Source organism: Protopterus annectens, chromosome 4.part1, assembly GCF_019279795.1.
Source record: "Protopterus annectens isolate FY-2018-M chromosome 4.part1, PAN1.0, whole genome shotgun sequence".
NCBI classification, from domain to species: domain Eukaryota; kingdom Metazoa; phylum Chordata; order Ceratodontiformes; family Protopteridae; genus Protopterus; species Protopterus annectens.
Genome location: NC_056734.1, coordinates 127,884,171 through 127,909,170, shown reverse-complemented (window position 1 = coordinate 127,909,170; position 25,000 = coordinate 127,884,171).

The window sequence follows — 25,000 nt, the reverse complement described above, 5'->3', positions numbered from 1 at the left end:
GGCTTGACCGAAAGTGAGTCCTAGTGGTCCAGCTCACCTGCCTGAAAGTTAAATCTGTTAAATGGTTTCATGGTCATTGGGAGTCCAGTTTTGTTCATTGGGAATTCATTGTAGTGATTTGTTGTATTGATTTGTCAGTGATGTAAAAATGACTGTGCAATATTTAGTCCCACATAGTCTCAACATCATCCCATTATGTCTTGCTATAAATTAAAGCAATCTGTAAGTGTTACTATGGGTGTGCCATTTTTTTTCTTTCTTTCTTATTTACAGTCATTAAGGCCAGAGTGCAACATGCATACATTATTCTTTGGCCAGGAGAAATGAATGAGACAAAGGTGGCAACCATGTTAATAATTAAGTAGACTTTTATGATGGAAATGTTCTGAACTGGGCAGTTTTGTCATTGCTGATTCATGCATTTTGTTTTATTGCCTACTGAAAAAAATGTTCAAACAATAAATTTAAAATGTGCTCTCTCTGTATAACAAGTGTGCTGTATTATACAAGGAATATAATTTACTAAAGTCAGGAAGGTGTAACAAAGAACACATATATCTTTCTTGTTGTGTGCAAGGGGATAATGATTTGAAAACAGCACAAAGGTAATCTTTATCCACCATTGGCCAGATGCATTTTCTTTGGATGTGGTGTAGATTTCATGTTAAACAGCGTACAGATTTGTACCTATTTTTCATTGGCCTTGTCCAGATTTTTGATGTTTCCAGGTTGAGAGGTATGATGAGCGGACCCAAGAAAAGGAAAGTGGACAGAGAATGTCGAGTGTTCAATAAGGAGTGGACAACTAAATATTTTTTCACTGAACACCGATCATCTGCTGTTTGCCTGATATGCCAAGAAACTGTGGCGGTTTTTAAAGAGTATAATATTAGCCATCACTTTGCCACAAAGCACGCTAATTATGCTAGCAAGCTCTCAACAAAAGAACTGGAAGCTGCTGCTGAGAAGTTGGCAGCTAATTTGAAGGCTCAGCAAAGTTTTTTTCACCGTCAAACTGCCATTCAAGAGTCAAGTACTAAGGCCAGTTTTATGCTTTCATTCAAAATAGCAAAGGCCAGCAAACCACTGTCTGAGGGCGAGTTTTTAAAATAATGTATGGTAGAGACAGCAGGTATTTTGTGCCCAGAGACCCAAGACAAATTTGAGAAAATCAGTTTATCACGGCGGACAGTGACTCACCGTGTGGAACTAATAGATGAAGATATCACCAGCAAATTAAACAAAAAGGCGAAGTCATTCACTTTTTATTCTTTAGCACTGGATGAAAGCAACGATGTCAAAGACACTGCTCAGCTCCTCATTTTTATCCGAGGAATCAATGAAACTTTTGAAATACGGAGGAGTTTTTGACAATGGAGTCTCTGCAAGGACAAACACGGGGAGAGGACTTGTTTGAACGGGTGTCTGCTGCCATCGAAAACATGAAGCTTCCCTGGAGTAAGCTTGTTAACGTCACCACAGATGGATCTCCGAATTTAACGGGAAAAAACGTTGGCCTGCTGAGGAGAATCCAGAATAAAGTGAAAGATGAAAACCCTGACCAGGATGTCATTTTCCTCCACTGCATCATCCACCAGGAATCTCTATGTAAATCGGTGTTACAGCTGAATCATGTTGTGAATCCTGTGGTGAAACTCGTCAACTTCATACGTGCATGGGGACTTCAGCACCGTCAGTTCATTGCGTTCCTGGAGGAAACTGATGCGGATCACCAGGACCTGCTTTATCACTCCCATGTCCGCTGGTTGAGTTTGGGCAAAGTGTTTCAACAAGTGTGGGAGCTCAAAGAGGAGATTTGCGTGTTTTTGGAGCAGCAGGGAAAGACTGATGAATTTCCTGAGCTGAGCAACAAGAGCTGGATGTGTGACTTTGCGTTTGCTACGGACGTATTTTCACACTTGAATGAGCTCAACGTGAAACTGCAGGGGAAGGAGCAGTTTGTGCATGACATGTACACAAACGTGACAGCCTTCAAATCCAAGCTGGCTTTATTCTCCAGGCAGATTTTGAACAAGTCATTCACTCATTTTCCTAGACTAGCCACGCTGAAAGAGGCCGGAGCAAAAGTAAAGAAATACAGTGAGTCACTGGATGCACTGCACGGAGAATTCTGCTGTCGGTTTTTGGATTTTGACAAAATTGACAAGTCACTTCAATTGGTGGCCTTTCCTCTGTCACAAGACCCCAAAACAGCTCCAGAGGAGCTTCAACTCGAACTGATCGACCTTCTTAAAAGAGAAGTTCATCTCTCTGAGACTAAATGACTTCTATGCTTCACTCAATGATGCCGCGTTTCCAAATCTAAGGCGAAAAGCGCAGATGATGTCGGCTTTGTTCGGCTCTACCTTCGTGTGTGAACAGACCTTTAGCGTCATGAACATCAACAAAGCCAGCCACAGATCCAAGTTAACAGACCTACACCTCAGATCCATCCTGAGAATCACCACAACAAAACTAACTCCAGACTTTGATGCGCTGGCTAAAAAAGGAGACCAACAACACTGCTCCCATTAAAATGTGTGTGTCTCCGTGATACGCACGTTGTTAAAATAAACAGTGCGCGCAGGTCAAATATAATGCTTCACAGACTGACTTGCTGCAACTGTTTCGTCCTTGCACTGGTTGTTGTTGACTTTTGGCACCGGGGAAACAAATTGAATAAAAGGAACAGGACAAGTACATCTGCATCTCCTACCGTTTTTGAAAAAAAAGACAGTCAGGAGGAGAGTGATGGTGATATCCTGAAGGATAACAGAACTTTCAGTGCTTTAAAATAAAATGGTCATTTATTTGATTTTCAGTGTTTAAAGACTCATTTCGAAGTCAGAGATTTTATTGTAATGCTTTTCTTCATTTTCATTGGAAATTAAAGCACATGTTTTCTCCATATCCCAAGATGTGTATTTTTCCCCCAATGAGGTGATGTTTTCAAAGCATGCCATCTATCTGCTCCTGTTCCGGCCCCTTTGTCAAATGTTAAAACTCAATGTGGCCCACGAATCAAAAAGTTTGCCCACCCCTGCTCTAAAAGAATCACATTAGACATTATATACCTATCTGTACTGTATGCAGTAAATTTCTAAGGTAAATATTGGTATTGAGTAGTCAGCTGCTTATGTCACAATTGTAGTTCCCACATATGATAAAAATCATAGAGTTTCTATGTTAGTTTTAGTGGGTGACCGGAGTGTGTAGTCTCCCAGAGAAAAAGCAAGTCAGGTTTTATACTGCCTGTCACAGATTGTTCTTCCTTCAAAGCATACAAACATTAGAGTGAGAATAATAAATTAAGAGGATTTATGGGCTAAAGATCCCAGCATGGGGGGGGGGGTGAAGTTATCCTTCCCCTTGCAATAATTCTTACTTAGTGTGTATCACTTGCACAAGTTATTATACTGCCTTGTGAGTTATGTTTGTTTTTGAGTTCACCATGTATGAGCTCTTACTGCCAAGCTTGTGTGATGTGAGGATGTCAGTGTGGATATAAAGCAGTATGTACTCAGACTGGAATTCAGGGAGGGTTACCATGAGCAGTAAGGCCTACCACAAGTGGCCACCCCACACAGTAACCCTTTCTGATTCAGACCATGCTCTTCCATGGTGCTTTTCAGTGACAAGGAGGCATCAGTGACCAGGCCAGTCCCACTGGTGATGTTAAAGTGTAATGAGGTAATCCTGGGGAGTAGCTGATGCTACTTTGTCATGTGTGCTCCCTATAAATGCTTGTAGCTGCCCATTTATGCTGCATCAGATAATTGTTCAGCTGTATAAATTAATATGACTACATCAGCAAATTAACTTGATAAAGAAAGCTGCAGTCAGCAATTGTAGTAAATGAAAGAATCCATACTGCATGTAACTTTAGCAAAGTTCAAAGGAGACATAGTGGTGGATGGCTGTGAGTGTGTATACATGGGTAAATAGCAGACTGTGTGTGTGTGTGTGTGTGTGTGTGTGTGTGTGTGTGTGTGTGTGTGTGTGTGTGTGTGTGTGTGTGTGTGTGTGTGTGTGTGTGTGTGTGTATATGTCTGCAGAGACAAGAATAGGGTAGGATTACTATTAGTACTTGCATGTGTTTGCCTGGGTGCAGGAATGTTAAGTAGGGGATGGAGAGAGTGGATATGAGAGTGTGCGTGTGTGCGTGTGCGTGTTTGTGTGTGTGTGTGTGTATGTGTGTGTGTGTGTGTGTGTGTGTGTGTGTGTGTGTGTGTGTGTGTGTGTGTGTGTGTGTGTGTGTGTGTGTATATGTCTGCAGAGACAAGAATAGGGTAGGATTACTATTAGTACTTACATGTGTTTGCCTGAGTGTAGGAATGTTAAGTAGGGGATGGAGAGAGTGGATATGAGAGTGTGTGTGTGTGTGTGTGTGTGTGTGTGTGTGTGTGTGTGTGTGGGTTTAGGGCAGTTCACTGAATGACCATTTCACTGAAAAACAGTTCACTCAATCAAAAATTGTTGAAAGCCCTTTTCACTGAAAGGCCATTTAATCAAATTTAAGAAAACTGAAACATGATACAGCCAAAAACACCCAAGGGAAATCTTTTTGAAAATACTTTTTTTTCCCCCGGGGACGAAGCCATCTTGTATCCTCCATGTGGGAGCCTTTGCCCCCATTCTCCCCTACTCAGATATATTAATTCTACAGTTGCACTACTTTGGAGGAAAGAGAAGAAGAAAAAAACAGTGAATCACTGCTGATAAACAGACATATTTCATAGAAAACATCATTACAACAAACACACAAAAGTGTTTTGTTTTTGTTTTTTGTTTTTTTCTTGTAGTGGGCAAGCTCTCTACACCTCCCTACTTAAATATACTAACTAAAGTGGCAATACCATACACATACACAGGGATTCATTGTCACTGCACATATAGAGACCAGATCAAGATTGATTATGTGTAGGTCACCTCAAGTATCAAGCTAAAGCTTCTTCATACATCTCTATATAGATATTAATATTTCTGTATGACAGAACTATGAATAACTACCATAGTCAGTAAAATACAATTTCAGCCAAACTGGCATTCAGTGAAATGGGCTTTCCTCCATTTGGATTCAATGATTTGTCATTCAGTGAAGTGGTTGCTTAATCAAATGGCAGTGAAATAAACATAAACTACATACATATGTATATATATATATATATATATATATATATATATATATATATGTATATATATATATATATATATATATATATATATATATATATGTGTATCTATCTCTATAGATAGAGAAATAGACATGTATATGTATATTTGTATATATGTATAGATGGGTCTACTTCAGAAAAACAAAATTTTACAATATCAAAGACCAGATGACTTGAGAGGAGAACTCTGAAACTTCAGTTACATGAACAACCACATAGACAACAAGTTTCTCATGGTAAGTAACCACTGGGCCGACAAGGGAAATTTACCCTTTTCTTTACTGCAGTGTGATTCCCAGAGTTGGTATTTTTACATGGGGGTGTGTGGGAAGTGTAGCCCCACCTAGGTGGGTTGGAGATGGTGCAATGTATTTTCCATTAGTTGTTGCCCCAGTGGTTTCTTACAATGTGAAACTTGTCGGCTATATGGTCGTTCATGTAACTGAAGTTTTGCAGTTCTCATCTCTGGCTTTCAGTATTGTGACATTTAGTTCTTGTAAAGTATATATATATATATATATCAGAACAGAAGGCTGTTATAACTTTATGTGGGTGCATGTGTTTTAGCAGTGGCTACAGAACCACACTACTTGCACAGATAATATTCCCTTTCCCCACTGTTCTGTAATATTGATATATATATAAGTAGCAGGGGGTCTGGAATGCAAGGTGAGTATGATCGTATGATCTCTATACCTCTGTAAGTACAGTGCAACTCAGCCTTTGTGGAGAGTAAGTAAATGTGTTTGAATTACATCAGTACTCTTATCCACACAATGTATCTCATTTGCATATATACTAGGCACCAGCTGCTGTTTATTCTACAGTAAGCCTGTCAGCTTTCCAGCAATACTGCATAACTCTGAGAATGTTGGGCTGTTCTTTTTAATGTAGTTCTCTGTGCATTATCCTTATGCAACACAGACCATGTATTTGCATCCTGTCCAGTATCATAAAATCCTGCTAACCTTCATATACATTTTGCTCTTTCATTTCTTTTACCCAGAAACAAAATGGCAAAATTCATATTAAATGCTCCAGCATACCCCTTAATAAAATGTACAGTTTTTAATAGCTTTCTGCTTTGTGTTTTGAATGAGAATGTAAATTGATTATGCTTGGATTTTCACACAAGGCATAACTAAAGGCAAGTAACTGCAGATAAAAGGGTGCTGGTTAGGACAATGGCCAATAAAGTTTCACCTTTCATAGAAAATATGACTACCGTTTCCATATTATTCCTGCTTGCATAATCCAGCAAAAATTATGATCACTATTGCATGATACTATTTGGAGTCTATACAAATACAAAGTGTCTCTCAGTTTATAACACCACTGTTAATACAAGACAGTTCATACAGAAATTTTTGGCACTCAGATTTGTTCTGCTTCTGTGACCAACAGTTTCCTGTCATTTGCAATATGAACTTATTTATCAGTACTGAAAGAACAAAACCTTCAGCTGAGACTGTTTTCATTTGTATGGGACTGAAGTTTGCATTAATACAAATAGGCAGACCGTCACCTATGTTCCTAACCTATGTATGGCAGTAAACTATATAATACTGAATATATGGAGTGCATTCTCATTGGTCGAATACATGTTTGGTTGAGCATGTGATGCTGGTGTAAAGATAACCAAATGCAGAGGTGTGCAAGGGTAAGGTTGAGCAAAGTGTAGCTGGATTAATGTGATGATTAGGTTTGTGTTAGGGGTTTGTTTGACTTGGACTTATTAGTTGGTTTGTAACGTATTTGGCATTTAGCTAGTAGTGGCTTTGCAGGAATGTCTCTGTGTGAGTGTGTGTGTGTGTGTGTGTGTGTGTGTGTGTGTGTGTGTTAGAGTGTTTTTTTATTGTAATACCAGTAGTGCTGGTATTGACTAAATACTAGTATACTTTGTTTCTGTATATGTGCACTGATAGGATAAAGGTTTTGCGGGGATAGGTGGTGTGCCTTATTTGGTTTGTGGGAGTGTATGTGCTATGTGGAAGCATGAAGTAATACAGGAGTATGGTGCAGCAGATACTGGTGATATGGGAGTATGGTGCTGCAGCAGGTACTGGTGATATGGGAGTATGGTGCAGCAGGTACTGGTGATACAGGAGAATGGTGCAGTAGGTATTGGTGATATGGGAGTATGGTGCAGCAGGTACTGGTGATACAGGAGAATGGTGCAGTAGGTATTGGTGATATGGGAGTATGGTGCAGTAGCAGGTATTGGTGATACAGGACTATGGTACTGCAGCAGATACTGGAAATATTTCCTTTTCCCTAAGTTCTGTAATATTGGTATATATATATAAGTAACAGGGGGTCTAGCGTGCAAGGGGAGTATGATCCCTGCATATCACATTGTAGGTGTTTTAGGGGAATGGTTTGTGTTAGATAGTGTTTTTTTTTTTATATTTTGAAGTTTTGCGCTTCGCTAAATTGTAGGATCACTGAGATGGGGATTCCCTCATTGGTTTTTTGTTCATTCTTTTTTTTTTTTAATTTAGTGTTCATTTTATTTTGATTTAATTGATATGTTGGTGCCTTGTATGAATCCGGTCATGCCTAAGTATATACATGCTTACAGTTTCATGGCATCCTGCTGATGGCCACTCATAATGGCCTGACTATGGCATTCATTAAGTTCTCAGTTCATGGTATTGCATTCTTATGAATAACTCACCTCAGATGTTGTGTCTCCTTAGAGTTAATGTACGTAAGTACCAGGGTGATGGGAATACTGACTGCCTATGGGGTATACAGGAACTTTCCCACAGGGAAAAGACATATGTATTTTAACTGTCCAAATGTTTTGCCTGCTCCCTTTTATTCTGAAAGGGGCTCTAAGTGACTTGTCCATTGGTGGGATTGCCATTTGAGGACTAATATAAATCCCATGTTTTCATGTTCCAGAGTAACTACATTCACTAGTACCCTTGCCACACTATTACTATGTCTAGTCATGTGTTTTTTTTAGATTGTCATAAGTTAAGCTAAAAGCTCTCAACTAGTCCCTGACCCTAGCCATTGCAAGCCCCTAACTGCTCCATAACCCTAAATCTTCACTCCCCCTCACCCTGTACCTAAAGTCCCTGATCAATCTCTAACCATAAAACTCTCCCTCAGCTTCCTAAACCTAAATCCCCTTCCCACTCCCTAAACCTGAAGTCCCTGATGGTTCCCTAACCATAAAACTCCCTTCCCCAACCCTAAAACTCCATTCCTGTTTAATAAACCTAAAACTCCCCAATTGTTCTCTAACTCTAAACTCTTTTTGCTTGCTTAACCCAAAATCCCCTTCCCGCTCACTAAACCTAAAGTTCCCAATGGCTCTCTAACTGTAAAACTCTCTTTTCCTTCCCTAACACTCCCTTCCTGCTCCCAAAACTTAAAGCTTCCCTCCTGCTCCATAAACCTAAAATTCCCCATTTGCTTCCTAACTCTAAACTCTCTTCTTGCTTGTTAAACCTAAAGCCCCCTTCCTGCACCCTAAACCTAAACCTTCCCCTCCTTATTGCTAACTAAAACTCTAGCCTGCACTCACATCCTCACAGCTGCTGCACTGTGAACTCAAAAACTGTGTTCTGTTGAGGTGTGGTAGCAAACTTTCTCCCAATGACTGTCACACCTCATTCAAACACAGTATTTGACTTCGAGCAACAAGCAGACAGCTGTGCAAGATAACAGTCAAGCGAGTCCCTGGCTGTGACATAACTGGATTCAAGCAGCTATGGCAACGGAGTTAGTAGAATACCATGATGTCCTGTTAGTCTGACATTCCACCATGCTATTTTCAAAGTTACAACAGAATTAATTTGGATGTTATATGTTTTCCTTACAGTGATAGTAGTAGAAGCAGATAAGAAATTCTCCAAACATCATAATGCTTCTGGCTGGCATAGTCTCTTTACTTAAACTCACCTATTTATGCACTTATTCATTCTGTATACGGGAATTCAAGTCTCACTCTATATATGCATGCAGAATAAACTGATCACATATTTTTCTGTTCTGAGGAACATTGTGCATTAATGTTAGAGTTCTGAACTTTATTTATGCATGTATGTTATGTACGTATGTATATATTTTTGATAGTGACAGGGTCCAAGAATTGCTTACAGGACATTCAACTGCACTCTTCTAGAGACAGTGAGCTCCTGAGTATAATTGCCATAGTGCTGCCAGACCACTGTACTGCTCCGCAGATGGATTATTTTCTGCTGCTTGCTTGTACAACCCAGCATCAGTGTATTACTCTTATGCTGAGGATGATGCACATACTTCCTCTCTGATTTTTGAGTAATATCCAGTTTTGTTCTTGATATTCTTTTCCCCTACATGACATGCCCCCTGCTTATGTTTAGGAATTAACTTTCCTTATTGTTCACCATATGCAATGTGACTACCACCACTTCCTCTGAGGTATGATGCTAATCATCTGATATTGGTACATTTGAATATTAACCTCTTCTTCTTTAGAATTTGTAACCTTAGAAAATTAGATTGTGTCCCATGGTGGCATACTTTAAGGGCTTCACAAAATCAAAATTGTCTGACCTAGCTTTCAGTGATAACCGATATAAACATCTTCTGATACTGCATCTACTTGCTGTTTTAATTGTTTTATATTTAAGTATATACCTTTATTGTTTTATTTTTCTATTTATTTTGTAAAAGTGCAAAGTTATAATAACCACTTTAATAAACTTAATTTGAAATTTGAATTTGAATTACTACCCAGGTTGAAAGTATTGTATCCATCTTGGTCCCTCTATGACAACAGCTATGTTGTCATTTTGAGAAATGGCCTACAGAAATAAGCTATCATCAGTGTGAGAAATTAAACCCCCATCAAACCCATCACCACTCAATCCAGATTTGTAGTTCTTTCACAGACACTTTGTGAGTTCTGTATTTACCACTCATTTCTTTACATTTTCTGAGTGAAGCTATGTCCTACAGTTACACCCACTCACATTAGTTAACTGATTAGCCTATGTGGAGGGTTGATACTGTCACATACCTGGAATGTGACACAATATACCTTCAAGAGTATAAGTACTCTGGAGAACAAATCTATTGCACGGCCTTCTTTCATTTGGTCCTCCAAAAAAGGCCCTGATGAAAGAAGGCCCTCCAATAGATTTGGTCTCCAGAGTCCCCCTTTTTGGAATCAGCAATTGAATTATCTCAAGCAATCAAAATGGACCAGAAAAGGGAGGAACAATAAGGAGAAAAATTAAAGTGGACTTTTTTTTACTGACTGTTTAGAGAACAACAATGGTTGTTGCAAAATTGTTATGAATGACGGCTTCAAAGTGTTTAATCATTGTTTCCTTGAACTGGATGTTACACGTTTCACTTTTTTAAAAAAAATTGTTTAAGTTTGTGCCTTTCTGCAAGCAGGATATAGTACAAGTGTTATTTCACTTTAAACTGTTTGTTAGACAGCTTAACCTTACATGGTATTTTAGTTCTTCTCCCCCCTCTCCACCAGTAGTTCATTGGTTTTGTACCACCTTGCTTTTTGAGAGAGTTTGGGAGTGTAAATCAGATGTTTCTCGAAAAATAGTGGTAAAGTAAAAGGCAATTTAATGTCTGAAGAAAGAGAATTGTTGATCCAGATTAAGGGCAACAAGGAGATTCATGTTATGAAACCAGATAAGGGGGGTTGATATAATGGATTTCTTCCTTTATGCAATTAAAATGTTGCATGTATTACATGTCACATCTACATACTGTCAAGTTCTATGTCTTTTATGTCTGCTTTATATGTATTTGTATTTATGTTTTGTATATATGCACTGTCACTTTAAATGCTGCTATACTTGTTTTAGAAAATGTGTTTTATTAGTTAAATACATTTTGAGAGGTATATTTAAACAGATTTGCTTCATGTGTTCTGTTTTTATTTCTGATGATGCCTTAATTGAAGGTGAAAGCACTTAGAAATTAAACTATACTTGTTTATTCAGCTTAATTATTTATAGTCCAGTCATTTAAGTTGTGGTCTGCTGGAGGAGTCTAGTATGTTTCTTTTGCCATTGTGCCAGAATAAAAAAAAGTGTTCTGTTACACTAACTTTCACCATCTAGCAGCATTTTCATTCAGCTTTACGGTTAAGCTCATTACATGGTTCCACTAACCTGCATGCTCTTCTCCATTGTCACATGCCTGGGTAGTTGTAGTACAGCCTAAAGTTAATTTGAGTAAATGTGCTTTTTTGCACAATTTGTACATTTTTTTCAAAATAAAAGAATAAGTTAATTTAGTACAATTTCTGATCTTTCATTTGTTAGTTTTGTTTCATGTTCTACTAAGCTGTCTGTATTTTTCAATGCATGTTCCTCAGTTTTGGCTTTTACAGACTCACCAGTGGTTAAAACCTGGTGCTGCGGTAGCGTTGTCGCCTCACAGTAAGATGTTGTCCTGTTTGATTCTCAGCTAGATCGTCTTCTGTGTGGAGATATGCATGAATGGGCGTACCTTTGTTGAAGGTTGTGCTTCAGGGCTGGCAACTCAGCACATAAAAAATCTACTGCTGTGGCCACCCCTAACCGGGAAAAGCCGAAAGACACAACAACCAGTGGTTAAAACTTCATGGAAACCTCTCAGAAAACTGGGGACTGTATTTGACTGTGAGTAAACTTGCTTATAAATCAGAAAACATGAAATTTGCCTTGTCCCTTCATGTTGCAGACAAGGAAGCAGTTAAAATATATTAAACTTTTAAGCTTGCAAAGGAAGAGTAAGGAACAACTTCTGCCTTGAAAGGTTAATTTAAAGTACAATCCAAGCCAAGGAAAAATCTACCATATACAGATTTTTTTCTAGAAATCTGGTATTCAAGAATCAGTCAATTCTTATGTGACCAATTTTAAACAAAAGACACAAGACTGCAAGTTTCATAACTTATCTGAGCTTTTAATTACAGATAGATTGCATGTAGAATCAACAATTATCAGGCCAGAGGCAAACTCTTAAAAGGAAACTGATGTGGCAGTAAAATAGTGAGTGATATACATAGAGTGAGAAAATTGTCTAACATGCAGCCTAAAAACATGACTGAAGAGTCAGAAATTTATACAACTAATGCTGTGAGTGAGAAACAGAACAAACACAGACATAAAACCTTAACAATATTAAAAATAAAAATTAAAATGCTAGTGGCACCCAGTAATGAATAAGCAGACAGAAACCATATGACTACAAGCACAAAAAAAAAAAAAAAGATTGCAAAGCTTTAAAAAGTCTATAGACTGTGTGTAGGTCTAGTTCATAGGTTCATAGGTTGATAGGTAGGTACTAGGCTATCATCCCAAGGGCCTAAGTAAGCCTAGCCAACAATGTCCCCTGGCTTATGCCACTCAAGAAAGTTAATTTCCTGTGCCCCCCTTGAACAGAGCCACAGAAGTGATCCCCAGGGTGTATTTCCTATTTCCCATCCACTCATCAAGATTTTTCTTGAAGAGTGCTAATGAGGAACTTTGCTTGACATAGATGGGTAGCTTGTTCCAGAGTATAGGAAGTCTAGGACAGGAATCTATCCCTCCAGCATGTCCTGTTTATTGTGGTGACAAGGTTTAGGTCTCTAAAGCGTGTAGCTCAGAGGGATTGGGATTTCTTTAGGTGTAGCATGTCCAACAGCTCTGGGTTTAACATAGCTTTATATGTTAGGCAGAGATCTCCTCGGAGTAGATGATATGCTACAGAGTAATCTGGAGTTTGTTGAGATGGTCAGTGTAGGGCATCTGTTTGAGGCAAGTAATCCTCTTTGTGAGGTACTTCTGTGGCCTTTCCAGCTGCTACAGATGTCTTGTGAGGTACATTCCAAAAGGGGCATTGCACTCTATAATGGGTCTTATGAGTGCCGAGTAGAGGGGAACAATGACCTCTTTTTTCCTGGATGTGAACCCTTTTGTGATGAGGAGTGCCACATAGAAGGATTTCCTGACTACTGTGGCGATGTGACTATCAAAGGAGAGACTACTGTCCACCTGGGTCCCAAGGTCTCATCACACATTCAGCATTTAGTAGACTGCCGTTTATGTAGTAGTTCATGGGTACAGAGTGTTTACCAAAGAAGATGACAATGCACTTTTTGGCATTGAGCTTGAGGCCATGCCTCTGACACCAGGCATCTGTCTCAGTGAGGCCCTTCTGTAGGATGTCCACATAGATTCATAGATTCATAGGTAGGTACTAGGCTATCTGCCGGAGGGCATTTATAAGCCTAGCTAGAGTGTGTCAGCTTTCGCCACCCCTTTGATTAATTAACTGAGCCTCTGTCAAGAAGAGCCAATGAAGTGATCCCAGGGGTGTATTTTCTGTTACAGTGTAAATCACAATCATTTTTCAAGGATTTGTAAAAAGTGAAATACTATCTTATAGTAAATGCAAATGCATTAGAAACTAATGAGCAAAACAAAACAAAAGAGTTTTTTGGCACTGCTGAATTATGTAAAATTAATACCACTGCATGGTTTAAACAGCAATAGTCATGTCATGTCAGTTGCCCTGCTAGACAGGGGCCCAGAGAAGTAAATATTGTGGGAAGAAATTTCCAGGGAATTGTTATGGCTATGCTTGCATAGGCCTTAGGGCCGATAGCCTAGTACCAGCCTATGAACCTATGAACCTATGACTAGTGCTGTTGATGTCTAAAGTAATGATGTTGTAAATATACTTCAGCTTGCTAACCACAGCAGTGGTAAATGCTGATCAAAAAGTTGAGGATTAAAGGCATCTCTATAGTGTTCAAGTGAAACATGGGTTGGTATATTTCTTATATAAAAACTTATATTCATTCATTAATTTTCTAATTACCCACTTAATCCAGTTCATAAGCAAGAATAATGGCAGCCTATCCTGGCATTTACTAGGTGTAAGTCATACAAGTTTATCTTGAATGAGATAACAGCCCATCCCAAGATGCACCTACTCATTCTCACACAGCATAGTTACCTACAGGTAAGCTTAGAAGATTGTTAATTCATCCAAAAGTGTGCAGTGGGCTGTGGAAGGGAAACTGGAGCACCTGATAATAATTCATGAAGAAACAGGAAGATGTGCAGAGTCTGCACAGTATGTCCCTAGGTCCAAATCAAACTGGAGAACATAGTAATGTAAGGCAGAAATGTTAACTACTGTGTCACAGTGCTATATGCAATTGAAGCAGATGGTACACGTCTGTGCGTTTGCTACTGTCTAACCTTGGCCATGGGATTACAAGCAGCCCCATGGTATGAGGAATAAAGTCCTTACTGTGCTCCAGACAACTCATGTTCATCTAGTAGCATGGGGGCTGAAGGGACAGGGAAGAAGGAGGATGACACTCAAAGGTCAATGTTGACTCACCAATCTGAGCTGAGAGGGAGACAGACGAGGTCTGCTGCAGTAACAGAGTTAAGAGCAAGGTGGGTTCTGTGCTGCAAGTGGTATGCCACTTGGTTTTAGGTTGTGCATGAGTGTAAGCTTGCATGCACTTCACAAATTTAGCAATTGCAGTTCTCAAAGCTACTTTAAGGTGGGGGTAGGGCATATCCCTGGCAGCAATAAGATTCTGCACCAGAGTCCTCAGTCTCCACACTAGTCATAGATATGGGTCAGGTCAAGCCTAAAAGAGGCTGAGATGTGTCAGGTAGACTTGGTGAATGAAAAAACTGCAATCTCACATAACACTTCAGTTTAAAGTACCTGGTATCAAATAAGGTATTACTCGATATAACACAGACAAGTTAGGACCTCATTTAGTAATATCAGAGGCTACTAGATCTAATCCTTTCCTTTAAAGAGACACATTTTAGATATGAAAATCATGACGAGACCTAACAGGTTTGTCAGATTTGTAGTTCATCAATACATTTTAACTGACTATTGCCATCTAATCTTATACTAGTCTTTGAAAAGGTTGAAGACCAACCTCATGAGGATCACGGGTGGAGCATTCTTCAATCAAAACCTCTCATTTAATGGGTTTTGATTCATTAGATAGGAATATCATGTTTCAAATGTGAACAAGGCTCTAGACCATTTCCTGCAATATTTAATTCCGATGCAAAATAACTTACTCTGAAAATAGTAAGGAACAAAGGCCCTGCTGGTTGCACCCAACCCCTTCAGCTCTTCAAATGAACAGCAATAAAGAAAAAATCTGCTCCTTCTATTAGCACACCAGTCAGGTGGCCAGATACATGCCCCATCCAGTCTGATTAGGTGGGTTGCAAATTAGCTCGCAGATAGAACCCACAGTGTGAAAGCAGCAGACTCCAAGTCAGACTGCCAACTAGTCATGAGTGGAGGGTCACAGGGATCAGTCCTGGGTCTTCTCCTGTTTGGCATCTGCTTCTCAGAAGTCCAGGCCAACACTGAAGGACTCTGGCTGACCAAGTTTACAGATGACTGCAAGCTGGGAGTCATTATTAACTTCCCAAGTGATGTAGACATCCTACAGAAAGGCCTCACTGAGACCAATGACTGGTGTTGAAACCATGGCCTTAAGCTTGATGCCAAAAAATGTGTCGTCATCCCCTTTGGGAAAAACTCGGTTCCCACTAATTACTACATTGATGGGAGCCCAGTGAACACTGAAGGTGTTATAAGAGATCTGGGGACACAGTTTGACAGCAACCTCTCCTTTGACCACCACATTGCCATTGTGGTCTGAAAGTTCTTCTATGTGGCACATCTCATTACCAAGGGTTTTGCATCCAAGAAGAAAGAGGTCCTCATCTCCCTCTACTCTTCCCTCATTAGGCCAATCATAGAGTATAATGCCTCATTTGGCATGTACCTAACTAGACACATGCAACAGCTGGAAAAGCCACAAAAGTACCTCACAAAGAGGATCCTAGGCCTTAAACACATGTCCTACATGGACAAACTCAAGAAACTCCAGCTGTTCTCTGTCTCATATCGTCTTCTATGAGGCGATCTCTGCTTGACTTACAAAGCCATGTCTGACCCATCTCTGTTAGAAATACTACATCTAAAGAAATCCTAATCCCTCCATACCTCATGCTCCAGAGACCTCAACCTCATTACCACAATCGACAGAACATGCTGGAGGGACAGGCTAATAACCAAGAGACTGCCCATGCTTTGGAATAGACTTCACATACATGTCAAGCAGAGCACCTCACTGGCCCTCTTCAAGATAAATCCTGATGAGAGGATGGGAAATAGAAATTCACTCCAGGGATCACTCCAGTGGCTCTACTTGATAAAGGTACTGGGAACTAATGTCGGGCAGCACAATGCCAGGGCACTTCTATGGGCTAGGCTTGTAAAGGCTCCAGAGCCATTAGCCTAGTACACACCTATGAACCTATGAACCTATGACCAAGAAGCCAGTCAGGTCCCATTTCTGCACCTTGTCCCCAAGCCACTTCCTTCCTCACATTTTATTTTATAAAAAAATCTTATTTTCTTTTAATTTGTAGTAAACAATGTGCCATATTCTGTCTCAGGACACAGCTGAAATTATGCATTATATACTTGCCATATTTCAACAGTGCTGCCTACCAGGATACAATACAGGCCTTTCTGATAATCTAGGGCAGCTGTAGTTTCACTCTGTCACCTGACATTTCTAACCTGCATGCTCCAATTGGTAATATTGTAAGTATCTGACTACAAGACTTTGCTGTGTGCTGGAATCAATGGTTCTCCCATTGCTCATGGAACCTGCCATGAAAGGGAGAGAGGCCTACACTGGTTTCCTTATGTCCATGGCCTTTTTTCACTCCCTGTAGAGACCACTTTTGTCTGTTTCCTAAATACTCTGACTGCTTACAAAAGAAATTGCTGTGAGAGGCATATTGTTTTGCATTTATCTTCTACCTGCAAGGCATTCATGCAGCATGTTCCAAGAGGAGTTAATGATATCTTTCCAGTACAAAAACATCTTTCTCTGCTTTCACGGTAACATGCTTCCATCAGGCAGACCACAGTGGCTCATCAGGAACAGAATTACTGTTTACCCTTAAAGTAAACCAACTATTAATTATTTACAACCTAAATAAGTCATCACTGTTAAGAAAACAGATACCAACAGCTGTGATATCACTAGGTTTGGACTCCAAAATCTTAAAAATAAAAGTTTGAAACTAATTACTACAACTCAAGTGAAATAAAGATAAAACATGTAACTTTTTCTAGAATTAAATAAGCATCCAGCTGACTGTCAGCACCATTAGTGTAGAGATCTTAAATGTTGACATTATTTTCTGAATAAAACAAAAAAAAAACAAAAAAAATACTCGTTTTCCTGCCTTTCTAAGCTAGTATAGTCCAGTTTTCAGGTTAGTGCTGAATTCAGGGCTGTGTTACAAGTTTCTGTGTTTGCCCATACCTTACTTGGATGGAAGGAAGTTACTCTGTTCACTGTGAGAAAGGGAGCTTTGAGCAGCCTATCTGTCCCTGGAGAAGTGGTTTCAGCCCAGAAATTAGTAGTTTATTGGCCATTTTGAGCTAATTTATATCTCTTTCATTTCCCTGCTATAAAACCTACATTTACGAGGTTTTTGTGCTAGTCTACAGCTCAGCAAGCTCTTGACTGGTGCCCTGCAGAGTTCTACAGCAGCAGAGAGACAAAAGAGAGACTTTGGAATGATTAAGTATAATTTTTCTGCATTTTCTTGCTGCCTTTAGCTAATTCCACCTAAAACACCGATTTTCTAGAGTTTCTGTGATTTAAAAAGCTTGTTTCAGCTACATATTGTACTTATATTACTGCCTGCACATTAACAAAGTTGTTTTGTATTTAAATTACCTGTTTAACTGTTGTAGGCCACACACTCAAGTGTAATAGCCATTTCTGTGCATTTAAAGTGTTTTTTGATTGTATCTGCTTTATTTTTTGAAAAACAAAAATATACTTGTTTCCCGCCTTTCTAAGCTAGTATACTCTCCAAAATACTAGAGAGATGCATACACTCTCAGGTCTCAGACTACCTCCTTACTAACAACCTCCTTTCCAGTACTCAGCATGGTTTCTGACCAAACCATAGCACCACCACTCCCTTACTCTCCTTTACTAACACTATCCTTCAGCATAAAAACAATGGCTATCTCTCCTCTGCTACTTTCCTAGACCTATCTAAAGCATTTGACATGGTCCCACACAAACAACTCATCTCTGTCCTCAATAACCTGTCCTTCTCTCAATCAGTCGCCAACTGGTTTCAGAGTTACCTGTCTGACCGCCAACAATCCGTTGTATGGCAGAATGACATATTTCCCCAACTACCTGTCTCCATAGGGGTTCCCCAAGGATCCATCCTTGGACCCCTACTCTTCTCTGTTTTCACCAATAATCTAGTCTCTGCCACCAAACATGGCACACTCATACAATACGCAGATGACTCAACCATCATCTGCTCAGCCCAGTCCCTACACAAACTGCAAAAAGTCACACAGGAAGCCTTTTCCTCTGTTGAAACTTGGTTATCCAATGCCCAATTAATACTCAACCCAAACAAAACTAAACTACTCATCTTCCAACCCACCAAACATACTCAAAACAACTCTCACTTTAACATCGCAGCAAAAGACAACACCACTATATACCCAACTGAACACACCAAATTGCTAGGAGTGGAAATAGACAATAAACTAAAATTTGACATTCACATATTCATGACCATAAAAAAGCCCAAAAAAACTAGGAGCGTTATACAGAAATAAGCAACTTCTCACCAAAGCAGCAAGGATTTCAATAGCAAATTCCCACCTTATCTCCACCCTACTTTATGCCTCTCCAATATATACCAACCTAAGGCAATGCAATCTAAACAAGCTAGAGACCTGCAACAACAAAATCACCAAATTTGCCACAGGGGCATCCTACTATTGTCACCACTGTCTCTCACTTGCTGAACTGGGCTGGCTTGAACTCCCTCACCTCCTTCAATGGTATCAACTCTCACTCGCCCACAAACTAGTAAACCATCCACTAAATGTCCCATCCCTACAGAATCTACTCCAACCCTATCGCACCACCAGACCACTAAGATCCAGCAACAAAAATCACTTGCAGATCACTAAAGCCAATAACTCTGCTGGTGAAGCACTATTCTCTTGCGCAATAGCCAAATTATGGAACTCCCTCCCACCCACAATTACCTCCATACCATCATGCACCCACTTCAAAACTTTACTAAAAGCACACCTAAAAACATGCTGGCTATGCCCTTGCAACTCCCACTCTAATATCACCCACCCCATTCAACCACTATCTTTCTCTCCACTCCACTAACTACCTTGATTATAGCAAGCTCAGATGCTCATAAGCCTAGTACTTATTATACAGCAAGAACTTCTTATTGTAACACTTGTTAATGTCTGTTATATGCTTCATAGATAGATTCTAGTTGTCTACTGATGTACTATGTTCTTCATCTGTAAATATGTTGTAAGTAATTGCTATGTAAATTGTTAATCGCTATGTAATCCAATGTAACTACTGTCTGTTTATTTTAACTGTGGAGCTTTTCTCCCCGGCCCTCCACTGAAAATGACCTACGTCCAGTTGGACACTCCCGGTCAACAAATATAAATAAATAAATAAATAGTTTTCAGGTTAGTGCTCTATTCAGGGCTGTGTTACAAGTTTCTGTGTTTGCCCATACCTTACTTGGATAGAAGGAAGTTACTCTGCTCACTGTGAGAAAGGGAGCTTTGAGCAGCCTATCTGTCTCTAGAGGAGTGGTTTCAGCCCAGAAATTAGTAATTTATTGGCCATTTTGGGCTAATTTCTATCTCTTTCATTTACCTGCTATAAAACCCACATTTGCGAGGTTTTTGTGCTAGTATACAGCTCAGCAAGCTCCTGCCTGGTGCCCTGCAGAGTTCTACAGCAGCAAAGAGACAAAAGAGAGACTTTGGAATGATTAAGTATAATTTTTCTGCATTTTCTTGCTGCCTTTAGCTAATTCTGCCTAAAACGCTGATTTTCTAGAGTTTCTGTGATTTAAAAAGCTTGTTTCAGCTACATATTGTACTTCTATTACTGCCTGCATGTTAACAAAGTTGTTTTTGTGTTTAAATTACCTGTTTAACTGTTGTAGGCTACACACTCAAGTGTGATAGCCATTTCTGTGCATTTACTGTGTTCTTTTTATTGTATCTGCTTTATTTTCTGAAAAACAAAAATATACTTGTTTTCCCGCCTTTCTAAGCTAGTATAGTCAAGTTTTCAGGTTAGTGCTGAATTCAGGGCTGTGTTACAAGTTTCTGTGTTTGCCCATACCTTACTTGGATAGAAGGAAGTTTCTCTGTTCACTGTGAGAAAGGGAGCTTTGAGCAGCCTATCTGTCCCTGGAGGAGTGGTTTCAGTTCAGAAATTAGTAGTTTATTGGCCATTTTGGGCTTATTTCTATCTCCTTCATTTCCCTGCTATAAAACCCAGATTTGTGCAGTTTTGAGCCCCGAGCAGCACCTGTTAGCTAGGGTATAACTATTCCCAGCTCCATAAAGTCTACTCTTCAATTTTTCCCTTGGAACTAGACAAACTTTCAACTTAAGCACTCAAACCATTCAATTCTAATCCCAGCACTTGCTCAAAACTCATAGTAAGCACTAAAAAACCTTAGCACTAGACCCCCGTATACTGTCGAGATGGAAAAGGCTCTCTATTCGACCTTACCAGCCAATCAGTAAAACAGTTCACTGTACCTATCCAGGCATGTCCAAAGAGCAGTTTCAGGTGTACTCTCTGGTCCAACTGGTGAAACTGGGAAACTGGGCATTCTGAGGCAATGTTACAATTGCCTCATGTACACAGACAACCCTCTCCTCCTTCCATCAAACACTAATACATGCGAGAGATGCAATTATACAGCCAAACTGGAGGCTAAGCTCTCTCAACTCAAGAAATGGACCAGGCAGTCAAGAGGAAAATGGAATTACTTGCATCACACCACCAGTCTCACATAGACCTATGAAACCAGCACCGGCAAAAAACACACATAAATACACAAAAACATACTTGGAGGCTCTAAATAAAAATATGCAAAAGCAACAGAGACCTCCAAAGCAGACATCCAAGCAACCTCCACCCCCCCAACACAAACCATGAAACACATACTTCACAAAACCAGTGTGCCATGCAATCACAGCCCTTAAGGCAAAATAACATACCCAACACACTAGTAATAGGTGACTATAGTCAGGCACACTGATGTCCCACTCACTAGACTGAACCAGGAGAAGGTTACTGTTAGCTGCCTGTCGGGTGCCAGGATCCGCCACATAACACAAGCACTCAGGTCACTCCAGAACATGTACAAATATGACTCTGTCATTGTCCATGTTGGTGTGAATGACCTGAGCCGTACTTCCCTGGACTACATGAAAAGAGACATGGAGGAGCTCTCTGATCACGTAGCCCAAGCCAGTATGACTCTGACCCTGAGTAACATCCTGCCCTCACCAAGAATGATACCACGGTATAGAGAAAAAATTATCAATTTCAACAATTGGCTAAACTTCTGGTGTCATTCAAAAGGGATCCAGTGTCTGTCCACCTGGGATGACATGTTCAACAAGCCACGCTGCTTCGCTAGAGACAGTTTGCAGTTGTCACCCTTAGGCTTTTGAATACTGGCCAAGGCCCTTGCCACTCCCATAGTGCCTTTTTTAGGCAAGGCTCAAAAGACAAACCCACCGCCGTAAATAGCACAAGTACCAAAAAACTGAGGTAATGCTACTCAATGCCAGAAGTCTAAACCTCAAAATGCACGCACTGAAGGCACTCCTCAGTATGGAAAAGATCGATATATGTGCAGTAACAGAAACCTGGTTTAAGGCTCCAGAGAGCACACCAGCACTACCAGGCTACAACCCATACCATACATTTCGGCCACAAAACCCAGACCGAAATACAAAAGGCGTGAGAGTATCCATATTCATCAAGGATACCCACAGCTCCAGGTTAGTGGCACAGCATGATGCTTCAGAGATCATCCACGTGCAACTATCAACAGGCAAAACTGCTATTCAAATTATAGCTTGCTACAGATCACCCACCATATCCCAGGACCCCCACTCCGCATTCCTGGAAACACTGGGACACATAAAGGTCCTACCAGACACCCTGATATTGGGTGATTTCAATTACCCAAACATTTACTGGGAGAACTACTTAAGAACAAACTCCCTTGCCCAACATTTCCTAGAATTTATAAACTCAAACACTCTGGATCAACTGGTCAACACCCCCACCAGAGGTGACAACATATTGGAACTGGTTATCACCAACATGGGTGACCGGTGTTCCACACCGGACGTCAACCCCTCGTTGGTTAGATCTGACCATAAACTAATTACGCTGGATATCCACTTTCCGCCACCACCCCCAATCAAAGAAACCACCATGAAAAACTTTTCAAAAGCAAACTTCACATTACTTAAGACCGAGGTGAGAAGTTTCAAAGCCCCCATGCTAAAGGATAATGCTGTCCAAGCTGCAAAAGCCTTTACTAATGCACTCTACGGGCACCTACAAGAATGCATGGATCATGCTATCCCAAACAAAATCAAGACTCACTCCTCCAAGAAAAGGAAACCAGTCTGGTGGACCCCTGCCATAAACAAGCTATAAAATAAAAGGAAAAACTAGTGCAGAAAAAAGTAAAATCCCAAGAAGGGAAGACTTCCCTGATCAGTATCAGCAAGAAACTACGTTCCCTCATAGAATCATCCAAGGCTAGCTTTGAAAGAAAAATTGCCATGAACTCCAAATATAACCACAAGGCATTCTTTAGCTACGTCAAGAATCTATGTGGCAATTCTCAGATCTGCTCGGAGTTAATGCAGAATGGCACAAAATACACTGAACCAACTGATATAGCCAACATCCTGGCAGACAGGTTCAGTGCAAACTTCACCCCCCTCTCACCCCCAAAAGAGTCCATAACTATAACAGAAGAATGGAATGCCCCTGAAATCACAGACTCTAAGGTTAAAAGAGCCCTCTCCAAAGCCAAAAACACAGCATCAATGGGACCAGATGGTGTCCCAGGCTGCATCCTACACGAGCTCAAAGATGAACTAACCCCTCACCTAAATACACTGTTTAAACTCAGCCTCTTCACAGGCTATGTGCCCACAGAGTGGTGCACAGCAACAGTTATTCCGCTCCACAAAAGGTGGAGCCACAATGGACCACAGGAACTATCGCCCTATAAGCCTGACTAGCTTGGTCTGCAAAGCTATGGCGTGCATCATCATGGATCTCATTAACAGAGACATTGGGAACCTCCAAACACTGGACCCTATCCAGTTCAGCTTTGTTAAGGGCAGATCATGCCTCCTAAACCTGGTGGACTTCTTTAAGACAGTTACCAAGGCTATAGACAAGGGAAAGGTGGTCCACACAGCTTACCTAGACCTCGCAAAGGCCTTTGACACCATTCCCCACTCAGGTATTATAGACAAGCTCGCCAGCCTGAACATAAACCCCTACATCACAAGATGGGTTGCCAACTGGCTCATGGACAGAACCCACAGGGTAAGAGTTGCAGGAGCTAGGTCTGACTCTAAACCGGTTACAAGTGGCATTCCCCTAGGGCTCAGTCCTAGGAACCCTCCTGTTGGCATATACTTTTCAGAGGTACAGGCAAGCACAGGAGGGCTATGGCTGACCAAGTTCACAGATGACTGCAAACTAGGGGCTATAACTGACTCTCCGGCTAACACAGGCATCCTCCAAAAGGGTCTCACTGAGACAGATACCTGGTATCAAAACCATGGCCTCAAGCTAAATGCAAAAAAGTGCATAGTCATCCCCTTTGGAAAAAACAAAGTACCCACAAACTATCACATAGGTGGTAGCCCCCTAAATACAGAAGACGTAATAAGGGATCTGGGGACCCAAGTAAATAGTAACCTCTCCTTTGATAATCACATTGCCAAAGTGGTTAGAAAATCCTTCTATGTTGCCCACCTAATCACAAAAGGGTTTGCATTCAGATTGAAAGAGGTCATTGGGCCCCTCTACACATCACTCATCAGACACATCATAGAGTACAATGCCCAATTTGGGATGTACCTTACAAGACACCTGCAACAACTGGAAAGACCACAGAAGTACCTCACCAAGAGGATCACTGGCCTCAAGCAGATGTGCTATGCAGCTCAGCTGAAGAAACTCCAGCTGTACTCGGTTGCATACCGCCTACTCAGATGTGATTTCTGCCTGACATACAAGGCCATGTCTAACCCAGAATTGATGGACATGCTCCACCTAAAGAAAACCATATCCCCTCGAGCCACATGCTCCAGGGATCTAAACCTCACCAAAACAATAAATAGAATGTGCTGGAGGGATAGATTCCTGTCCCAGAGACTTCCCATGCTCTGGAACAAGATTCCAATCTACATTAGGCAGAGCTCCTCGCTAACCCTCTTCAAGAGAAACCTTGCCGAATGGATGGGAAACAGAAAGTTTACCCCAGGGATCACTTCAATGGCTCTGCTGGACAGAGGCATAGGGAACTAATCTAAGGGGGCAGCGAAAGCCAACACATTCTAGTCAGGCTTGTAAATTCCTTCAGGCAGATAGCCTACTATCTATCTATGAACCTATGAACTACAGCTCTGGGGCTCTGAATTCAAATAGCAGTGGAGCTTGCTGATGGAACTGCAGGGAAGGATGGGTCTGAATACCCTGATTGTGTGGAGTGGAGCAGGCTGCAGAATGTCATGGTACCTTGGAAGATGGACAGCCTGGGGGTTGTGTTCAGCTCATCAAGCCACCATGTGGTGAAATGCCTTATACTAGGTATGCGGAATTAACATACATACAAGCATACATTTCAACTTCTTTGCTT